This window comes from Giraffa tippelskirchi, chromosome 3, assembly GCF_054371585.1.
Source record: "Giraffa tippelskirchi isolate mGirTip1 chromosome 3, T2T-mGirTip1v1.2.pri, whole genome shotgun sequence".
Classification (NCBI taxonomy): domain Eukaryota; kingdom Metazoa; phylum Chordata; class Mammalia; order Artiodactyla; family Giraffidae; genus Giraffa; species Giraffa tippelskirchi.
The window spans coordinates 56338116-56358283 of record NC_137277.1 but is presented as its reverse complement, the minus strand read 5'-3'; the positions used below and the strand labels follow the sequence as shown (position 1 = coordinate 56358283).

General features: G+C 41.8%; 1 long non-coding RNA gene and 1 pseudogene across 1 annotated transcript; both read right to left on the bottom strand.

Annotated features, from left to right (window-relative positions):
* Positions 1 to 605: 605 nt before the first annotated feature.
* Positions 606 to 18893, bottom strand: LOC145540955 (uncharacterized). The gene is made up of 2 exons (XR_014078664.1): positions 16461 to 18893; positions 606 to 2682 (listed from the first exon to the last, which is right to left on the bottom strand). It is a non-coding gene; the product is annotated as an uncharacterized LOC145540955 (long non-coding RNA).
* LOC145542428 (KN motif and ankyrin repeat domain-containing protein 2 pseudogene) lies at positions 3983 to 12993 on the bottom strand (annotated as a pseudogene).
* Positions 18894 to 20168: the final 1275 nt, after the last annotated feature.

The window sequence follows — 20168 nt, the reverse complement described above, 5'->3', positions numbered from 1 at the left end:
TTCCACAAAGAATTGCTTTCATAGGAATGTTTCAAAAAAATCATGAGAAATGTCAAAGCCTTGGAGAGACCCCATGGATGCATGCACCCCGCTACCCCCTTCTCCCACTAATCTCTCTGTGGTGCCTTCGAGAGGTATAGGGTTAAGAAGACTTTGTAGGGTCTCCAGGCCTCTGCCTTACCCACCCACATTTGCCAGCCTGAGGGGAAGCCTGCCAGTCACATTCCCTGCCCTTGGCTGCAGCAAGCAAATCTTAGATGCTAGAAAGGCTGGGCTCCTCTCTGCCTCCTCCATCTGATCTATCTGTTGAGCTTATTGACCTGAAAGAAAAAGCAGTCCAAGGACTTGTCAAGCAGCCACCTGGCTATTTCTTTCCTTTCACATCTTGGTTCAAAGAGCCAACAGCTAAACTTTGATTACCTCCCAGCACCTGGTACCATGCTGAACATTCAGCACCAACTGATGCTTTTAAACTTACACTGATCTGGTGACATCAGGCTGTCAGGACCACTAATTTGCAAATGTCGCGCAGAGAAGGCACAGAGCCTGAGTGCATGGAAACCAGAATTTGAACACAGACCACAACTCTATCCAAACACCAACCATTCCATGACCTTGTTTTATTTGCTTCAAACATGTGTTCTCTGAGTGATATTTCTTCACTTGTTTCCAGTGGTCTTTTGTTTTGTTAAGGTCTTTATCTGTCTTGTTCATTGCTGTGTCCCCAGTGCCTGGAAGAGTCTGGCAAATAGCAAGTACTCAATACATGTTTGGAAGATGAGAAGATATTGAAGTGAATTAGCACATGCCTGTTCTGCCCAAGGCTGTATACTGTCACCCTGCTTATTTAACTTATATGCAGAGTACATCATGAGAAACACTGGGCTGGATGAAGCACAAGCTGGAATCAAGATTGCCGGGAGAAATATCAATAACCTCAGATATGCGGATGACACCATCCTTATGGCAGAAAGTGAAGAGGAACTAAAGAGCCTCTTGAAGAAAGTGAAAGAGGAGAGTGAAAAAGTTGGCTAAACCACTACAATATTGTAAGCAATTAGACTTCCCTGGTGGCTCAGATGGTAAAGCGTCTGCTTACAGTGCGGGAGACATGGGTTCGATCCCTGGGTTGGAAGATCCCCTGGAGAAGGAAATGTCAATCCACTCCAGTACTCTTGCCTGGAAAATCCCATGGGCAGAGGAGCCTGGCAGGCTACAGTCCATGGGGTCGCAAAAAGTCGGACACGACTGAGCAACTTCACTTCACTTAAAATAAATTAATTAATTAAAAAAAAAACCAACTTAGCGTTCAGAAAACTAACATCATGGCATCTGGTCCCATCCCTTTATGGCAAACAGATGGGGAAACAGTGGAAACAGTGACAGATTTTATTATTTTGGGCTCCAAAATCACAGCAGATGGTGACTGCAGCCATGAAATTAAAAGACACTTGCTCCTTGGAAGAAAAGTTATGACCAAACTAGACAGCATATTAAGAGGCAGAGACATTATTTTGCCAACAAAGGTCCATCTAGTCAAAGCTATGGTTTTTGCAGTAGTCATGTATGGATGTGAGAGTTGGAGTATAAAGAAAGCTGAGCGCTGAAGAATTGATGCTTTGAACTGTGGTGTTGGAGAAGACTCTTGAGAGTCCCTTGGGCTGCAAGATGATCCAACCAGCCCATCCTAAAGGAAATCAGTCCTGAATATTCACTGGAAGGACTGATGCTGAAACTCCAATACTTTGGCCACCTGATGTGAAGAAATGACTCATTGGAAAAGACCTGATGCTGGGAAAGATTGAAGGTGGGAGGAAAAGGGGATGACAGAGGGATGAGATGGTTGGATGGCATCACCGACTCAGCAGACATGAGTTTGAGTAAACTCTAGGAGATAGTGATGAGCAGGGAGGCCTGGTGTGCTGCAGTCCAAGGGGTCGCAAAGAGTCGGACACAACTGAGTGACTGAAGTGAACTGAGCTGAACTGTTCTGCCCAAGCTAGGCATAGACTGGGTCTGGCTATAGCAATAGGGAGTTAAGTGAGACCCAAGAAAGAATTTTTGGAGGCACCAGCTTGCACAAGTTGTGGGTGTAGCTATGCCTGTGTATCCCGCAGGCAGGGGGCCCCGTGGCTGCTCTGAGAGGCAAGTCTGGAACGGAGGTTGACTCTCAAGGATCCTGAACCTAGGCTGGGTGTGGTCCCTGGCTGGGGGCCAGAGTCTTCGGGCTGGGTGTTTTTTGTTTGGTATAGACACAGAAAAGAGGGGTGGAGTTCAGAACTGGCCAGTAATAACATGGAGAATCAAGAAAACAGAGCTGGTTCCCTGCCCTCCAGCTTGAGCCCTCTGGTCCCTCCATGGGGCTCTGGCCTGACATTCAAGTCTGGGGTGAGGATCTAGGCCCCACCTTTGAATCCTGTGGGATCTGGCTGGCCTGGGCTTGAATCCCGACTGTGTGATACAGCACAAGCAAAGCTTCTCCTCTAGTCTGTCTTCCCAGCTATAAATAGAAGTGACCTAAAATGATCAGTAGACTGGGGGTCGGGGGGGAGGGGGAGGAAACAAAATGTATAAAAAGAGGAAGCCAGGACAGATTGAGGCCTCTCTCCTTTAGGGTCAGCCTGCCCCATGCCTGGAGAGTGTACTTTCCTTTGCTTGCTGAATAAAACTCTGAGGTGTAACCTGAAAAAAAAAAAAAAGATCAGTGGAAATAGCAATAAACAATGACTAAGTGCTTACTGTACACTAATATATCACTTCACAAATAGGGAAGCTGAGGCCTGGGAGATGAAGTGCTCAGAGTTACACAGTAAGAAGTGGAATTTGAACCCAGGTTGCCTGACTGCACAGCTCCTCCATGGCTGAAACACTTATCAGAGCCCTTAGCACCAGGCTGGTGTTCAACAAAGAGCAGCTGTTATTATTATGAATCATTCTGGCAGCTTCTCCCAGGGGCCTCAGGATGGCAGTGGTGGGGCAGCTGCCATTCTGCACATTCCACATCTCCTTTCCTGGAATGAGGACTCAGTATTTCCTCCAGGGAGCACTCCCTTCCTCCCTCAGGACTTGGGTGGGGCTCTTCTACCCCAGGACCTTAGCCTGGTCAGTGAGGGACATAGTGATTAGCTCGGTAATGGGCATATGACCCAAGCCAGCTAAGAAGGACCGCCTCTGGGAGTTTTATTGGTGCTATCTGGATTGAGGGGCTCCCTTTCTACTGAGCTACAAGGACAGATGTCCAGAGTGGTGGAGACACTTTTGCCTGTCTGAGAACCTCCAGGGTACACAGAGGAAGAAACAGAGGGAGTTAGAGAATCCTGATTATACTTGTATGTCTGGATCCAACTCTGCCTGAAGCTGTCACTAAGTTACATGAAGAACACATTTCCTTTTCATGATCTAAGATTTGTTCCTGCCACTTAATGAACAAACAGAGAGGGTTCTTTGCCCAGCAACCAACAGCCTTGGGGACCTCTCCAAATATTTCCTGTTTTCTAAACAGTTACAGTGCACTAGACATAAGCACATTCACTTAACAGACACCCAGTTTCTTCACATGGTCTCTAGAGGCACTGAGTCAACTCCACAATTGTCCTTTGTTCTCAGATGAAGAGACCAAAGCTCTGAGAGCAGGTTGAAGGACTTAGGGCTGTGGCTAGAACCTGGCACTCAGAGGAATAAGGAAGGACCCTTCACTATCTGACCCAGCCACATTGCAGCTGTGCTCTGTGATCCTGATCCTCACCAGGTGGACGTTGCTGGTGTGTGCAGTGGGAGATGCATACCTACTGCCTCCACCACCTTATGACAACCCAGCGGGACTCTCAGCCCTGCTAACATTGCCAGGCCCTGCGCCATAGGGCTGCAGACTCTGGGGCCGCTCTGCAGGGGACCCAGCAGTTGTGCTGGTCGCCATCTCCACCTCCCTCGGCCCTTCCACCACCCCAAGGGTGTCCGCAGGAACTGGGCTGTTCAGGGGTGGTTAGGTCTGAGGCTGGAGGTCAGCCTGCCATGCATGAGCTGCTATTGGTTCCCGGAGCATTTTCTTGAGCTGAGTCTCTAGCACAGCAACCTTAGCAGCAAGTTGTCTCAGTTTCTGGCATGCCCAAGACCTGCTCTTGGACCCACGTGCCCACACTCCAGGTCTAGAGGGCCATTGGGTTAGCCCCCTGGGGGAGGTCCTGGCAGAGCTCACTTTCCCCCAGGGCTCCACGGGGTGCCTATGAATTTCCAGCTCTGGAGCTGCACCATGGACTGCCACTTCTCCTCCTGCAGCATCAACTGCTTCACTCAGAACACAGGGATCAGCTTCACTGGCTCCTCTGGCAGCTACAGCTTCTCTGGCCATCTGTTCCCACACATGGCTCAGCTGAGGAGTGCTGGGTGGCAGAGGTGTGGACAATTGCTATCCCCATGGCATCATTGATGGCAGCTCTACCCTTACCAGTGAGCTCGTGAAGCCTGCTACACTGGCAACCAGCTAGTCCAGCCCAGTGGGTGTGGCATTCTGGTCCTCAAGGTGGTGACAGGTGTCTAGCGGCTTGTGCTGCACAAGCAGGTTGAAGCCGCAGTGAGCAGCCAGGGTGCCTGACTGTGGGCAAAAGCGGCAGCTTCCGTGGGAATCCACCAGGACCAGGGTTATAACCTGGCAGGAAGCTGAGGCCAGGCCCCATGCTGCACAACCGCCTGCCTCAGCATGTGGCCCTTTTTCCCATGTACTTCAAGTACTTGTTCTTGAGAAAGTCCAGATCAAGGTGGTAGCCTTAAGGCACCTCCACAGAGTAGGGCAGGTCTGGGCACTTTGGAGGGGAAGGCTCGAAGAGAGGGTTGTGCTGGGAGTTCCTGGGAAGGGGGCTGAAGCATGCAGGACTTTGGCCATCCTCTTGCCAACAGACCCTCCTCAAGAGTCACTTGGGGACAGTGAGTCAGACCACCTGCGACAGGGGCTGAGGCTTACCTCGCCCGCTTTGGCTGTCTCAGGTTTCCACCACGCCACCCACCCTGTTTTGTGCAACCTGCTGAATCACTGAATTTTGTTAATTTAGGTCTGCAGTTTACTAAGAGTTGCTTCCCAGTTAGCTCCTTGCTGTTATATTATTGTAAAGTCCAACTGAATTACTTAAAGGACAATCAAGTTTGTTTCTGAAGTTCATCTCATTAGTCAATTTGGATGAAGATCAGAAACCCTATGATTTGCAAGCAGCAGATTATGCACACTGAAAAAGACAACATTTAAAGGACTATCTCCAACCAAGAAAAGAAAATGGCAACCCACATCAGTATTCTTGCTTGGAGAATCCCACGGACAGAGGAGACTGGTGGGCTACAGTCCATAGGATCGCAAGAGTTGGATAACACCATCACCCTAGATGGAAGGACTGTTATCAGGCGCTCTTAACTTGCTCCTGCACAGCAAAACTGAAGGGAATTGACTTTTGGATTAATATTTCCACTTAAAAAGGGCCCCTGCATTAAACTGGTCTATAGAGAGGATTGCTGACTTCAAAATCACCTTAAAGTGATGCTCAAACAAAGGAGAATCTAGCAGACCAAGATGAGAAGAAAAAAAAAAAACAAAAACAGTATCTGAAGTAGACAGTTGACCCAAGTTGCCAGACCAAGTGTGTATACCAATTATTTTGATAATTGCTCACACTTTTGCTTATGAACTAAATGTATTTTACAGTCTTATGCAGAGTTAATCCAATTGCTGAGTTAATGGTCAATATCCAGTACTCCTGGATTACCTTGGTGGATTTCTCCACTCAAGGCTCTAATTGGATGGCCCTGGTGGCTCAGATGGTAAAGAATCTGCCTGCAATGCAGGAGACCCAGGGTAGATCCCTGTGTCCAGAAGATCCCCGGGAGGAGGAAATGGCAACCCTCTCCAATATTCTTGTCTGAAGAATTACATGGACAGAGGAGCCTGGTGGGCTATAGTCCATGGGGTCACAAAGAGTCAGACATGACTGACTAACACTACTACCAAGAAATCATTCTAGAAGAAAGAAGATTTTGTTATGTGTGAGCCACTGTTGATGTGGCTGGTTGAGACTCTCTCACTTGGCCAATCAGTCATAATTGTTCTGACCATTGCCATAAATATAAATTATCTTTTAGAGTTATTCAAGTTCAATCAGCAACAAGCAAATTTCAGCCAAAGAATATAACCTCCCTAAGTTTTAGGATGGATTTATATGACTAAAACCAGGCTCTGATCATTTAAGTTCCTCATGTTGTAACTATAAAAACATATTAAGTCTACCAACCTAATAACTCTAGGAAATTTGACTGGGTGCCTCATGAACAATGGCAATACCTAATTTCCATTAAAGATAAGGATTGGTACAGAATACACTAAGTCAGATGACCTGGGGGCCACATTTAATGGAAATTCTTGGCTTATCTTCTTATTTATACTCTTACAAATACTACTAGCTATATTACCTGCATTCTACCTATTTCATAAGATTGTTCCTTACCAAATGTGTGACTAAATCTCTGATAAAATAATAACTAGATGACTTGAAGCAGTTGACCTATATATAGTTCTACATAAGATCAGTGATAATAATGTAACTCCAGATATGGGAAGAAGCAACAAAATGGAATTATTCACTGGATCATAACAGAGAGGTGGTCCAGAGGTTTTAATTAATAAGGCCTACTCCAATATTAGCACACTGAGTGGCCTATCAATGAAATCTTTGCCCGACTTAGGAATAAGCATTCCTAGCACCATGGGACAAAATGATCATGGAATGTCTCTAAAACCATGGTCCAATTTATAATTATGAGGGAGTACTGCCAACTATTAACTGGCACCATCTGTTACTACAAGAATGAAGTACTAGCTTCAGTTGTTGATCTTCAACAAATGCTATAAGGAATTCAGAGTGGAGGTCAGGAATGAGGCACTCTGTGCTCAGAAAGATGTGGCAGAATAGGCTGTCAGATATATATATATGTATATATGTATATATATATATATATATACATATATATATATGGATATATATATATGTATATACATATATATCCTAATTAATTCATTTTTTATTGAAGGATAATTGCTTTACAGAATTTTGCTGCTTTTATTTTTTCAAACGATTTAATGAGCCCAATTTCTTGCATCTTCTCATATATAAAAAAATCACTAAAGTCATTAAACTACTTAAAAACAGTTTCTAAAATATTTTTGGACTTCTCAGTCGACATAATCGTGTGAGCCAATGCCTTGTGATAAATGTTGAATTTGGACAGAAATTTGAAAAACGTGCAGAGGATTTTCTCTAAAACTTGAGTAGGTAAAAGGGATAGCTTAAATCAAAGCACAGAAGTAGGTAATACCTAATAATAGTGAATGTATATTAACCAATTTCCAAATCCTGGGCACAGGGTGAACACTTCGCACACATTAGATCATTTCATGGTCACCCTTGTATATGCATAAAGACTCCAAGACAGCAGGGAGCTTTGCCCTGTTCTCAGCTATGCACTCGATACAGAGAACACAGAGCATTTTGACTCTCTGCTGAAGGAATGAATGAATCATCAATGGTGGCACAACAATCCTAAGCCTAGGATCTCAATTTGAACCTATAGCAGAAAGATGATATGAAAATTTACACTTTACCTTGTGCTCCACCCATTTCTTAACAAAAGAGTGAGCTTTTGGAACAAATGAATTTTTAGAATTTTTCTTCAAAATGTTTAACTGGAGGATAATTGTTTTATAATATTGTGTTAGTTTCTACTATACATCAACATGAATCAGCCATAGATATACATATTTCCCCTCCCTCTCGAACCTCCCTCCCACCTCCCATCCCATTCCACCCCTCTACATTGTCACAGAATACTAGGTTTGAGCTCCCTACATCATACAGCAAATTCCCACTGCTATCTATTTTATATATGGTAATGTACATAGTTCAATTTGTCCCTCCCTCTCCTTACTCCGCTGTGTCCACAAGTCTGTTCTCTATGTCTGTATCTCCCTTGCTGCTCTGCAAATACGTTCATCAGTACCATCTTTCTAGATTCCATATATATGCATTAATATATTTGTTTTTCTCTTCTGACTTATTTCAGTCTGTATAATAGACTGTAGGTTCATCCACCTCATTAGAACTGACTCAAATGCATTTGTTTAATGGATGAGTAATATTTCACTGTATACCACAACTTCTTATCCATTAATCTCTTGATGAACATCTAGGTTGTGTCCATGTCCTAGCTATTATAAACAGTGCTGCAGTGAACATTGGGATACATGTATCTTTTTCAATTACGTTTTCTTGAGGGTATATTACCAGTGGTGGGATTGTTCAGTCATATGGTAGTTTTATTCCTAGTTTTTTAAGGACTCTCCACATTCTTCTCCATCTATTTACATTCCCACCAACAGTGCAAGAGGGTTTCTTTTCCTTCACACACTCTCCAGCATTTATTGTTTGTAGAATTTTTGATGATGGCCATTCTGACCAGCGTGAGGTGATACCTCATTGTAGTTTTGATTTACATTTCTCTAATAATGAGTGATGTTGAGCATCTTTTCATGCATTTATTAGCCATCTGTATGTCTTCTTTGGGGAAATGTCTGTTTAGGTCTTCTGCCCCCTTTTTAATCAGGTTCTTTGTTTTTCTGGTATTGAGCTGAATGAACTATTTGTATATTTTGGAGAATAATCCTTTCTCAGTTGATTAATTTGTTATTAATTTCTCCCAATCTGAGGGTTGTCTTTTCATGTTATTTATAGTTTCCTTTGCTGTGCAAAAGATTTTAAATTTAAGTAGGTCCTACTTGTTTATTTTTGTTTTTATTTCCATTGTTTTAGGAGGTGGGTCACAGAGGATCTTGCCGTGATTTTTGTCAAGGAGTGTGCTGCCTATGTTGTCCTCTAGGAGCTTTATGGTTTCTTGCCTTACATTTAAGTCTTTAATCTATTATGAGCTTTGTGTATAGTGTTAGGAAATATTCTAGTTTCATTCTTTTACATGTAGCTGTCCAGCTTTCCCAGCTCCATTTATTGAAGAAACTGTCTTTTCTCCATTGTGTGTTCTTACCTCCTTTTTCCAAGACAAAGTGAGCATAGGGGCATGGGTTTATCTCTGGGCTTTCTATCTTGTTCCATTGGTCTATATTTCTGATTTTGTGCCAGTATTATACTGTCTTGATGACTGTAGCTTTGTAGTGTAGCCTGAAGTCAGGCAGGTTAATTCCTCCAGCTCTGTTTTTCTTTCTCAAGATTGCTTTGGGTCTTTTGTGTTTCCATACAAATTGTGAAATTTTTTGCTTTAGTTCTGTGAAAAACACTATTGAAGTTTGATAGAGATTGCACTGAATCTTAGATTGGTTTGGGTAATACAGTCACTTTCACAAAATTGGTTCTTCCAATCCAAGAACATGGTGAAAGTGAAAGTCGCTCAGTCGTGTCTGACTCTTTGAGACCCTATGGACTATACAGTTCATGGAATTCTCCAGGCCAGAATACTGGAGTGGGTAGCCGTTCCCTTCTCCAGGGGATCTTCCCAACCCAGGGATTGAACCCAAGTCTCCCACATTGCAGGAAGATTCTTTACCAGTTGAGCTATTAGGGAAGTCCAAGAACATGGTATATTTCTGCATCTATTTGTGTCATCTTTGATTTCTTTCATCAGAATCTTATAGTTCTCTGCACACAGATCTTTTGTCTCTTTAGGTAGATTTATTCTTAGATATTTTATTCTTTTTGTTGCAATGGTGAATGGGATTTTTCCATAATTTCTTTCTGATTTTTCACTGTTAGTATATAGGAAAGCAAGGGATTTATGTGTAATAATTTTATATCCTGTGACTTTACTACATTCATCAGCTCTAGTAATTTTCTGGTGGAATATTTAGGGTTTTCTATGTATAGTATATGTATGTATAGTATAAATAACATGTCATCTGCAAACAGTGAGAGTTTTACTTCTTTTCTGATCTGGATTCCTTTTATTTCTTTTTCTTCTCTGATCACTGTGGTTAGGACTTCCAAAACTATGTTGAATAATAGTGGCAACAGTTGTCACCCTTATATTGTTCCTGATTATAGAGGAAAGACTTTCAGCTTTTCTTCACTGAGAATAATGTTTGCAAGGAGTTTGTTGTATACAGCCTTTATTAGGTTGAAGAATGATCCTTCTATACCTACTTTTTGAAAAGTTTTTTTTTTAATCATAAATTGTTTTTTAATTTTGTCAGAAGCTTTCTCTGCATCTATTGAGATGATCATATGGTTTTTATCTTTCAATTTGTTAATATAGTATATCATATTGGTTGATTTGTGTGTACTGAAGAATCTGTACATCCCTGGGAAAAACCCACTTAATCATGATGTATAATCCTATTAATGCATTGTTGGATTCTGTTTGCTAGAATTTTGTTGAAGATTTTTGCGTCTATGTTCATCAGTGGTATTGTTCTGTAATTTTCTTTTTGTGTATGTGGCATCTTTGTCTGGTTTTGGTATCTAGGTGATGGTGGCCTCATAAAATGACTTTGGGAGTTTTTCTCCCCCTGCAATTTTTTGGAAGAGTTTGAGTAATATAGATGTTAGCTCTTCTCTAAACTTTTGGTAGAATTTTTCTGTGAAGCCATTGCGCCCTGAGCTTTTATTTGTTGGAAGACTTTTTTTTATTGTACTTTTGATTTCTCTGCTTGTGATTGGTCTGTTCATATTTTCTAATTCTTACTGGTTCACTTTTCTAAGATTATACTTTTCTAAGAACTCATCGATTTTTTCGAGGTTGTCCATTTTATTGGCATATAGCTGCTCATAATAATGTCTTATGATCCTTTGTAGTTCTGAGTTGTATTTTCTAACGTTTTTTGTTTCTAATTTTATGAGTCTTCTCTCTCATCAACTCATTTCTTGATGAATCTGGCTAATGGTTTCTCAATTTTGTTTATCTTTTCAAAAAAACAGCTTTTAGATTTATCAGTTCAGTTCAGTTCAGTCGCTCAGTCGTGTCCCACTCTTTGCAACCCCATGAATCGCAGCACGCCAGGCCTCTCTGTCCATCACCAACTCCTGGAGTCTACCCAAACCCATGTCCATCGAGTCGGTGATGCCATCCAACCATCTCATCCTCTGTCATCCCCTTCTCCTGCCCCAAATCAGCATTAGGGTCTTTTCCAATGAGTCAACCCTTCACATGTGGTGGCCAAAGTATTGGAGTTTCAGCTTCAACATCAGAACTTCCAATGAACACCCAGGATTGATCTCTTTTAGGATGGATTGATTGGATCTCCTTGCAGTCCAAGGGACTCTCAAGAGTCTTCTCCAACACCGCACTTCAAAAGCATCAATTCTTCAGCGCTCAGCTTTCTTCACCGTCCAACTCTCACATCCATACGTGACCACTGGAAAAACCATAGCCTTGACTAGATGGACCTTTGTTGGCAAACTAATGCCTCTGCTTTTAAATATGCTATCAAGGTTGGCCATAACCTTCCTTCCAAGGAGTAAGCGTCTTTTAATTTCATGGCTGCAATCACCATCGGCAGTGATTTTGGAGCCCGCCCCCCAAAAATAAAGTCTGACACTGTTTTCACTGTTTCCGCATCTATTTCCCATGAAATGATGGGACCAGATGCCATGATCTTAGTTTTCTGAACGTTGAGCTTTAAGCCAACTTTTTCACTCTCCTCTTTCACTTTCATCAAGACTCTCTTTAGTTCTTCTTCACTTTCTGCCATAAGGATGGGATCATCTGCGTATCTGAGGTTATTGATATTTCTCCTGGCAATCTTGATTCCAGCTTGTGTTTCTTCCAGCCCAGCATTTATCATGATGTATTCTGCATATAAGTTAAATAAGCAGGGTGACAATATACAGTCTTGACGTACTCCTTTTCCTATTTGGAACCAGTCTGTTGTTCAATGTCCAGTTCTAACTGTTGCTTCCTGACCTGCATACAGGTTTCTCAAGAGACAGGTCAGATGGTCTGGTATTCCCATCTCTTTCAGAATTTTCCACAGTTTCTTGTGATCCACACAGTCAAAGGCTTTGGCATAGTCAATAAAGCAGAAATACATGTTTTTCTGGAACTCTCTTGCTTTTTCAATGATCCAGCAGATGTTGGCAATTTGATCTCTGGTTCCTCTGCCTTTTCTAAAAGCAGCTTGAACATCTGGAAGTTCACGGTTCACATATTGCTGAAGCCTGGCTTGGAGAATTTTGAGCATTACTTTACTAACATGTGAGATGAGTGCAATTGTGTGGTAGTTTGAGCATTCTTTGGCATTGCCTTTCTTTGGGATTGGAATGAAAACTGACCTTTTCCAGTCCTGTGGCCACTGTTGAGTTTTCCAAATTTGCTGGCATATCAAGTGCAGCACTTTCACAGCATCACCTTTGAGGATTTGAAATAGCTCAACTGGAATTCCATCACCTCCACTAGCTTTTTTCATAGTGATGCTTTCTAAGGCCCACTTGACTTCACATTCCAGGATGTCTGGCTCTAGGTGAGTGATCACACCATCGTGATTATCTGGGTCGTGAAGATCTTTTTTGTATAGTTCTTCTGTGTATTCTTGCCACCTCTTCTTAACATCTTCTGCTTCTGTTAGGTCCATACCATTTCTGTCCTTTATCGAGCCCATATTTGCATGAAATGTTCCCTTAATATCTCTAATTTTCTTGAAGAAATCTCTTGTCTTTCCCAATCTGTTGTTTTCCTCTATTTCTTTGCATTGATCATTGAGGAAGGCTTTCTTATCTCTCCTTATAGATCTTTGCTATTGTCTCCTTTATTTCTTTTTCATTTATTTCTGCTCTGATCTTTATGATTTCTATCCTTCTACTAACTCTGAGGGTTTCTTTGTTCTTCTTTCTCTAGTTGCTTTAGGTGTAAAGTTAGGTTGTTTATTTGATGTTTTTCTTGTTTATTGAGATAGGTTTGTATTGCTACAAACTTACCTTTTAGCTCTGCTTTTATTGCATCCTGTAGGTTTTGAGTTGTCATGTTTTCATTGTCATTTATTTCTAGGTATATTTTGATTTCTTTAGTGATCTATTGGTTTTTCAGAATCATATTGCTTAGCCTCCATGTGTTTGTGCTTTTTATAGTTTTTTTCCCCCCTCTAGTTGATGTTTAGTCTTATAGTGTTGTGGTCATAAAAATGCTTGCAATGATTTCAGTTTTTTTAAAAAATATGCCAATGCTTGATTTGTGACCCAAGGTGCAGTCTATCCTGGAGAATGTTTCACGTGCACTTGATAAAAATAGTGAAATCTTCTGTATTTGGATTAAATGCCCTGTAGATATCAATTATGTTCAACTAATCCAATGTATCTTTTAAGACTTATGTTTCTGTATTAATTTTCTATCTGGATGATCTGTCCAGTGGTGTGAGTGGGATATTAAAGTCTCCCACGATTACTGTGTTATTGTTGATTACTCCTTTAATAGTTAGCATATGCCTTATGTATTGAGGTGCTCCTATGTTGGGTGCATATGTCTTTATAATTGCTCTATCTTTCTTAGATTTATCTTTTTATCATTATGTAGTGTCCTTCTTTGTTTTTTGTAGTGGTCTTTATTTTAAAGTCTATTTTATCTGATGTGAGTATTGCTACTCCCTCTTTCTTTTGATTTCTGTTCACATGTAATATCTTTTTCCTTCCCCTCACTTTCAGTCTGTATGTATCCCTAGGTTTGAGGTGATTCTCTTGTAGACACAATATATAGGGGTCTTGTTTTTGTATTTATTCAGCCAGTCTGTGTCTTTTGATTAAGCACATAGTTTATTTACATTTAAGGTAATTATTGATATGTATGATCGCATTACCATGTATTGTTTTGGGTTTGTTTTTGTAGGCCTTTAATTTGTCTTTTGTTTTCTATCTAGAGAAGTTCCTTTAGCATTTGTTGTAAAGATGTTTGATGGTGCTGAATTCTCTCAACTTTTGCTTGTCTGTAAAGCTTCTGATATCTCCTTCAAATATGAATGAAATCCTTGCTGGATAGAGTAATCTTGGTTGTAGTTTTTTTCCTTTCATCACTTTAAGTATATCCTGCCACTTCCTTCTGACATGCAGAGTTTCTGTTGAAAAATCAGCTATTAGCCTTATGTGGATCCCCTTGTATGTTATTTGTTGTTTTTCCCTTGCTGGTTTTAATATTTCTTGTGTTTAATATTTATTAGTTTATTAATATGTGTCTTGGCATGTTTCTCCTTGGGTTTATCCTGTATGGTATTCTGTAGGTTTCCTGTATTTGGGTAGATGTTTCCTTTCCTTTCCCAGGAAATTTTTGACTATAATCTCCTCAAATATTTTCTCATGCCCTTTCCTTTTGTCTTCTTCTTCTGGGACTGCTAATTCTAATGTTGTTATGTTTAATGTTGTCCTAGAGGTCTGTGAGACCAGTCATCATTTCTTTTTATTCTTTTCTTTATTGTGCCCTGCTTCAGTTATGTCCACCATGCTATCTTCCAGCTCACTTATCCATTCTTCTGCCTCAATTACTTTGATATTGGTTCCCTCTAGTGTATTTTTAATCTCAGTTATTATGCTGTTCATTGATGATCGTTTATTCTTTAATTTGTCTAGGTCTCTGTTAAACATTTCTTGCATCTTGTCAATCCATGCCTCCAGTCTATTCATTGGTGCCTCCATTTTATTTTCAAGATTTTGAATCGTCTTTACTATCATTACTCTGAATTTTTTTCAGATAGATTGCGATTTCCTCTTCATTTGTTTGGTCTTGTGAGTTTTTACCATGTTCCTTCATCTGCTGTATGTTACTCTGTCTTTTCATTCTGTTTAATTCACTGTGTTTGGGATCTCCTTTCTGCAGGTTGGAAGGTTGTAGTTCCTTTTGCGGAGTCTGTTCCCTATAGGTGGAGTTGCTCAAGTGGCTTGTGAAGGTTTCTTGGTTGGTGAGATTTGTGCCTATATTTTGGTGGATGGAGCTAGATCTTGTCTCTCTGAAGGGTAGCACCATGTCCAGTAGTGTGTTTTGAGCTGTCTATGGGTTTGGTATGGCTTTGGTATGGCCTATCTGCTAATGTGTAGAGTTTCGGTCCTGTTTTGCTGATGTACTGGCATGGGGCATCTGGCACTGGAGCTTGCTGCCCTTTGGATGGGTCTTGAGTGTTGAGATGGAGGCCTTTTGGAGAGCTCTCATTGATTAATGTTCCATAGGGGCCAGGAGTTCTCTGGTAGTTCAAGATCCTGGACTCAGGTCTCCCACCTCATGGGTTCAGGCCCCATCTCTTACTGTAGTACCAAGATATTACAAGCAACACAATACAGAAGACAAAGCCCCAAGACTACTGGTGAAAGCAATACTCAAGAGCCCAGAACACTCAGAGAAACTCACACTAAAGTCCTGCAATATTTCAAGGAAGAAATATTGTGTGCCCATCTTGTGGGCAGTTTGAAGTCCACTCAGTCATAGATCTGGCCTTACTCCAGCTTGTGTGTGCATTCTAAGTCACTTCAGTCATGTCTGACTCTTTTTGACCATATGTATGGTAGCCTTGCAGGCTCCTCTGTCCATGGGGATTCTCCAGGCAAGCATACTGGAATGGGTTGTCATGCCCTCCTCCAGGGGATCTTCCCAACCGAGGGATCGAATCTGTGTCTCATATGTCTCCTGCATTAGCAGGTGGGTTTTTTACCACTAGTGTCACCTGGAAAGCTCACTCCAATTCGTACCTGCTCCCAAACTCCACAGATGCCCCTAACATCTACAGTCATACTAATTGTGGATATTTGATCTGCTGCACCTGCGGCTGCTGGAGCTAATTCTTTTTCTCTTCTTCAGTCACACAGTCCCTGGTGTTCTGCTTTGGTTTTGGGCCCAGCTCTATTTGTATGTCATCCTTCAGTGACTGTTCCCTGCCCAGACACGAGGGGGCAAAGGCCAAGGCTTACTGGGCTCCCTTGCTCAATCTGGCTAGGGAGAAGGAGGGGTATGGCAGCCACAGTTGGGATGTACTGGGGAACGTTTGTGCCGATAAAGAACTGCTGGATGTTGTTACAGTCTGAGGAGGTCAGGCTCTCTCCCAGAGGAATTGGCCCCTGATCATGGGTCCCTAGAAAGAGCCAAGCTACACAGGATCTCAGCAAGGAGTGGTCAGCAACCCGTGCCTGCTCACAGCCTGGTGGTAGCTGCCACCTCTGGGGTCAGGACTGCATCAGTGATTTTTTTTTTAATAAATTTATTTATTTTAGTTGGGGGCTAATTACTTTACAATATTGTAGTGGTTTTTGCCATACATTGACATGAATCAGCCATGGGTTTACATGTGTTCCCCATCCTGAACCCCCCTCCCACCTCCCTCCCCATCCCATCCCTCTGGATCATTCCATTGCCCCAGCCCTGAGCATTTGTCTCATGCATCGAACCTGGGATGGTGTTCTGTTCCACATATGATAATATACATGTTTCAATGCTATTCTCTCAGAACGTCCCACACTCACCTTCTCCCTCAGAGTCCATAAGACTGTTCTATGCATCTGTGTCTCTTATTCTGTCTCGCATATAGGGTTATCGTTACCATCTTTCAAATTCCATGTATATGCATTAGTATACTGTATTGGTGTTTTTCTTTCTGGCTTACTTCACTCTGTATAATGGGCTCCAGTTTCATCCATCTCAATAGAACTGATTCAAATGTATTCTTTTTAATGGCTGAGTAATATTCCATTGTGTATATGTACCAGAGCTTCCTTATCCATCCATCTGTTGATGGACATCTAGGTTGCTTCCATGTCCTGGCTATTATTAATCTCAAAAATATACAAGCAACTCCTACAGCTGAATTCCAGAAAAATAAATGACCCAATCAAAAAATGGGCCAAAGAACTAAACAGACATTTCTCCAAAGAAGACATACAGATGGCTAACAAACACATGAAAAGATGCTCAACATCACTCATTATTAGAGAAATGCAAATCAAAACCGCAATGAGGTACCATTTCACGCCAGTCAGAATGGCTGCTATCCATAGTCTACAAGAAATAAATGCTGGAGAGGGTGTGGAGAAAAGGGAACCCTCTTACACCGTTGGTGGGAATGCAAACTAGTACAGCCACTATGGAGAACAGTGTGGAGAGTCCTTAAAAAACTGGGAATAGAACTGCCATACGACCCAGCAATCCCACTGCTGGGCATACACACTGAGGAAACCAGAATTGAAAGAGACACGTGTATGCCAATATTCATCAGTGATGTTTTGTCCACTGCCTCAGGCACTTTCTCTGGCTTTGGCAGTGGCTGAGGCTTATGCTTCTCCTTCTGGGATTGTAAACCACAGTGTCTAATTCCATCCACTGGGACTCAGACCAGTTTTGCCAGTTTTGGATTTTGAAGTCCACTGCTGTGCACTCAGCCTTCTTCTAACACGCAGAATTAGAGTGTCACAGAAACAATGACCTCTTGCCCCTCTGGGATTCCCAGTCTTTTCACTGTATTTTCTCAGCTGTTGCACTAGTCCCCTCAGCGTATCCTCATGGCAGCCAACCCTGGTCTTCTCCCTGGGGTCTGACACCAACACCCAAGCCTTGACAACCCTCCCCCATTCTCCGCAGGAGGCAGAGGGATGAGAGTCACTTTTTGAGTGCAAAGTGTTATTCACAACAATCTCTGTAATGATTTCTCTCTGTTTTGCCTTCTGAGCACCTGTTGTTGCTCTCCCCTCTGAGATTCCAAACCTCCACCCTAACCTGGCTTGTGAGGGGATTTCTGAGGGTATGGAAACTTTTCCTCCTTCATGACTCCATTCCTGGGGCACAAGTTCCTGTCCTGAAATCCTTTGTCTCCTTTTTATCTTTATCTTTTGCCCTACGTCATCCTAAGTAGATTGACTTTCCTTTTGGAAGTCTGGTGTCTTCTACTAGCATTCAGACGTTGTTCTGTAGGAGTTGTTCCATATTTAGATGAATTTTTGATGTATCTGTGGGAAGGAAGGTGATCTCCCTGTCTTATTCACCCATCATCTTCTTCATTTCCATCAAATTTTTAGAATTTTTAACAACTAGAATTGTTTGGTCTTTGTTATTTTTGATTAATTCTATTACTTATAATTTTTAAGGAAATTATTTTTGCTTCTTCATTCTGTTTGAACATCTTTGAAGGACTTATGCAGGCTGTCTAGAAGTCCACACAGTAGAAAGGTGTTATTGATGTAGCTACTTAAAGGGAGAGAGGCAGGAGGCAATGCAGGATAAGAAGAGAGGAGCTTTTCATTTGCAGACCAAGATCCTGGAAGTTAACAAAACATGATTCCCTTATGAACAGATATGGAGGTTGATGAGGGTGGAGGCAATGATCAAGCCCGTTTTCTCCTATCCACTTTACTTGATTCCTTTCTAGTGGTTCATAAACTGGGAGAGAGCCAATAGAAACCAAGCAGGACAAAAATGATACTTAGAGCTCAGTGAAGGACACAGAGCAACTTTTGTTCTATGTCAAAAGCTTAGGAGGGTCTATTTCTAAGTGGTCATGAATTCTGCTTACTAATGAATGTGGAGTTTCATTTTCCCAGGGACAGTGAATAGCACTTCCCATTGGGAGCCTGATTTCAGGCCTGTGTTGAATAATTGCCGGGTTGCTGAAAGCATCCAAGTAGGAGCTCTCCCTCCACTTCACTGCTTGGCTCCTCTCTCCTCCCAGCTACTTCAAGCTCTTGTAAACAGCATTCATTTTCAATTACAAGCTAACAAATGTGATTGTAAAGCCAAGGTGCCAGGTTCCTGGAGAGGGACTGCTAGGGAGGCTGTTTCCTCACATCTCATTTTAGTTTGTAACTTGCTGGTGGGGTTGAGTAATCACCAAAGAACAGATCAGAATGCACCTGCTGTAAGAAGAGAAACAGCGATGGGAGTCACTCAGAGGATAGGTTGTGAAAGACTGTGATGTCCTTCTTGCTCACTCTGGCACTCCTCACTTACTCTGATGAAGCAAGTTGCCATTTGTGAGCTGCCCTCTGGAGAGGATGATGTGACAAAGACCTGAGAGTGACCTTTTGACCAGCAGCCAATCAGGAGCTGAGGCCCTCTGCCCAACAGGCCGGGGCGAACTGAGTCCTGCCAACAACCTTATCAATGAGACTGAAGAGAATGCTTCTCTGTCCTGCAGTTTTGCAAGGATTGCAGTCCCAGAAGACCCTGACTGCAGCCTCACGAGAGTTGCTGAGCCAGACACCAGGACCAGCTCAGCCTCACTCAGGCCCCAGACACACTGAAACCCTGAGATAAGAAATATTGATACATTTGGTACAGAATGTAGGTGGCTAATCCTCCACCTCACTTCACTCAGGTCTCTTCTCAAATGTCTCCTAACACGTCCAAAACCGATCAAACCCACAAAACTGATCTCACTTTATCCTCTAGCCCCTTACCCATCTTTATTTTCATTCTGGAAATTATCACCACTTACACTTGTATATTGATTTATTAGCTGGATTCCCTACTAGAATGAAAATTCAGTGAATACCATGTCTGACAATTTGCTGGTAAAAATAAAGATTATATATTTGCACTGATGGTGGTTAGATTTATTTGAAAAAAATAGTTATTGTAGGGCTACTTTATACCAGATCCATTGACCCTAGGTTATTTATCCCTTTTCCCTGGTATCTGGGTCAATTAATTTAGTCTCTTGGCTAATTATTTTTCTTGTTATTGTTACTAAATTGCTGTTTCTATGCCTTTAACTGAGTTTTTAATTAAAATGCCAATATTTTGTCAAGGCCAGAGCTTATATGTACATGCTTGATTGAAGTCCAGCATAGGATGATCATAATTATTTGAAAAGTTCTTACCTTGCTTTGTGATGAAGTCTAACTTCCTGCTACTTTCCTCTATTGGCCTTAGCATTTTGTTCTCAGAAATAATAGTAATATATCTATTCAGTTTCCACAAGCATAGTTCTTTTGTTGTTGTTTAGTTGCTAAGTCATGTCCGACTCTTTTGCGACTCTGTGGAGTGTAGCCCACAAGGCTCCTCTGACCATGGGATTTCCCAGGCAAGAATACTGGAGTAGGTTGCTATTTCTTTCTTCACAAGCATAATTCTAATTTTTCCATTAACTCTATTTCTTTGGGTGTAAGTTTTGCTTATCGAATTTATTGTCTCTTTTTTAAACTATAGACTTATCTTAGATGTTTGGTGTTTACTCAGATGAT